This window comes from Eptatretus burgeri, chromosome 14 (genome assembly GCF_056783735.1).
Source record: "Eptatretus burgeri isolate ZD-2024b chromosome 14, Ebu_testis_v1, whole genome shotgun sequence".
NCBI classification, from domain to species: Eukaryota; Metazoa; Chordata; class Myxini; order Myxiniformes; family Myxinidae; genus Eptatretus; species Eptatretus burgeri.
In genome coordinates, this window is record NC_140974.1 from 47,150,116 (window position 1) to 47,153,004 (window position 2,889).

The 2,889-nt window shown below is 49.2% G+C and overlaps 1 pseudogene; it reads left to right on the forward strand.

Moving 5' to 3' along the window:
- The first annotated feature begins 414 nt into the window (after positions 1 to 414).
- Positions 415 to 1,869, forward strand: LOC147013112 (uncharacterized; annotated as a pseudogene).
- The last annotated feature ends 1,020 nt before the right edge of the window (positions 1,870 to 2,889 follow it).

A 2,889-nucleotide genomic window follows, 5' to 3' on the forward strand; every position in this document is an offset into this window, starting at 1 on the left:
CAGGCCTTCAAAACAGCTGTTCACCACCACCTCTTATCATCCCCCATCCAAATCCTCGATCTTTTCTACCCCCGATAATCCACCCAAGCCCACCTCCTTCAAATTCCCTGCTTTCCTTCCTGAAAGTCCATGTAATGTCCATCTTCTATTCCCCATGTTCCCCGTCCCATCCCTCTCCCTTCCACAGATCTCCAAATATCTCTGTTCCCCACTATTTTGTCCTTCCCACTCCCTCCCCTCCTGTCTCATGCCCCCCTTTATGTGCATTGTGTGTTAGCTCTCATACGAGCCTCGACAAGGTATACGAAAAAAAGAGAATGTACAAATGAGGGAGGAAGCATGCGAAAGAGGTGCTGAGATGAGAAAGGAATTAGGGGAAAAAGCTTCAGAGTTACAGAAACACCAAAACAAAGAGAGGGAATTACAAAACACGCTGAGGATGTTAAGTGAGGAGAGAGAACGGAGAATGAAACGTTAAGGAACCACACTGTGCATATTGAACAGTTTGAAGCCAAAGCAAGATTAATGAATGAGATGGAAGAAAGAGTAGTGAAAGAACAACGAATGAAGCAGGAAAGGGAAATCAATCAATTGAGAGAAACGACGAGATTGGAGAATGAAGAACAAGAGAGACGGTGGGATGGGAAACAGAAAGAATATGAATTTGAAACTGACCAACTAAAGAAGAGAGCAAGGTTGGAGTACGCGGAGATGAAAAAACTCCGGAAAGATAACGAACAACGAAAAAGGCTCAGAGAGGAAGAACAACTCAAATGGAAAGGAAAATGGAGCCAGGAAGTAGGACAGCACAATAATGTGGGATGTGTGACCACCACAGGGAGGATTGTTAGTGGTGCGGGACTTGATTGCCATCACTCATCGGATGAAAGCACAATTAGAGCAAACCCTGGTGGAGGAGACTTTGAGGGAGCATACGGGGTTGTTGACGAATGAAACACATTTGAGCAGGTCCAGCATGTGGAGCTGACAGCCCCAGAGGAGTGTGGCGAACCGATGATGAGTAACCTGCTGGAGAGACGCGACCGGACCGAGGTGACTGTGGAACGAAGCAGGTACGTGGGTACATGCATACATGGTGCGGACGATGAGCTTAAGTGAGGAATTGGATTTTATGTTAATGAGGAGACTCTGTCCAATGGGGTGCACGTATGCGTGACCCCTGAATGTGTGTGTGGAGTGCCTGTGAATGAATGCGGTGAGCCCACAGTCCAGACTACTGCACCGGTGTGTGCTGCCAAGGCCGAAACGTGTGTGGGTACTCACGTGGTGGTCGAGAATGTAGCCCTGGAGTGAGAGGCGGTTGGTCAGTACGCAGGCAAGGTTGAATGTGTGGAACGTGAACACATAACCTTGGAATGTGTGGAGCCTGATTTGTGTGGGAGTCTTGAGCGTGGAATGAGTGGTGACGTAGGAACTAGGTTGGAGGTGCAAGGGGAAATAGAAATGCCACCAGGACAGAACTTGACACAGGAGACAAAAACCATAATGTACAGCTCCGCATGGGTTCTTGTAGAGTTAGAGGTGCTGCATCCAGGAGCAGGCTGTATAAATTGGATTTTAATTTCTCTCTCGGCCTCACAGGAACTCTGGGGTAGAGCGCAGATGGGTCGCAAGTGTCACTGGCATGTGTCACTTGGTCTTCAAACCTCTCTGAGGACACGAGGGGTTCGGCTAGCTGATTGGGGTTAACCTGCTTTCCACGAACACTGGAGAAAAGGGGGAGGCCGCTTCCCCAATTGGGGTTTACCTGATTTCCACGGACCCTGGAGAAGAGGAGGGGGTGGACCACAACCCCAATTGAGACGTGACCCCTTTGAGCCGTGGCGGAAAGGCGGCGGGGTCATGTAATGGGTAATGAGGGATTCCTTCCCCCACTCCCCTTCCAATGAGACAAAGAAGCAGGCCATATTGGGATGTAAAAATTTTGATTGAAAATTATATCAAGAGTGATTGCAAATTGAGAGATGACACAAGAGATAAGAGTGGCACAAGTGGATTTGGGTGATTATTAAAGAAAAAAAATAGTGGAGACATCACACGCAGAGCGTTAAACACACCTGAAACAAGTGGATGACAAAGAGTGGCTTGTTTGAGGAAAGACTGAAATGCCTGGTTGGAACCATGCAGAGGTTCCATGGGGCTGGTGAAGAGATTTTGATGTTTTGTGTAACTTGTTGGAAATAAACGATTAGGGCAGTATGGAGGAGGCCAGCGGACGACGGACGTGGTGACAAATTGATTGGGGTTTGATAAAAAAAAAGTGTATCAGTTAAATTTGATGACCAAGTGGGATCTGAGGGACTGGTGTGTTTTTGTTTTAACATAAAAGTGAAAGGTGTTGGATGGTGTTGTGGACTGGGTGGGTGGCACTGTGGAATGAATGACTGAAGTGTTTGGGTGATTGGTGTGTTTGTGCGAATGAGGAGAGTGAGTGCGAACAACGTACCCTGTCGGTAGGAGTCTCCTAACCAAGTTAGTCTAGGTTAGGGGGACTTAGAGGATTTGACATGGATTCTGGCTGCTGTTCCATCGTGCAGGCGGACTGCTTGGCGTAGGTGCAGGCCAAGGTATGGTGGTACTGGCTGGGAGTGTGACATGGTATTGGAAGTTGGTGAGTCGGGAAATTGGGCACCAGGGCTTCGGGGGCTCCTGGCAGGTGAAGGCTGGCAGAGTTGCCAGGAGAGCACAGTAGTTTTAGTGCTAGGAGAGCACAGTATGGGGGCTAGAGAGCCAACCCTTAGTTAGGAGCGCCAGAAGCACGCTCAGGTGAACCCCGAGGTCGCTGGGTGTCCCCCACCCCCGATTGGAAGCAGGCAAAGAGGCCGAGTGGTAGTCACACTCCCCAGCCAGCAAGTTATGCCTGGCACC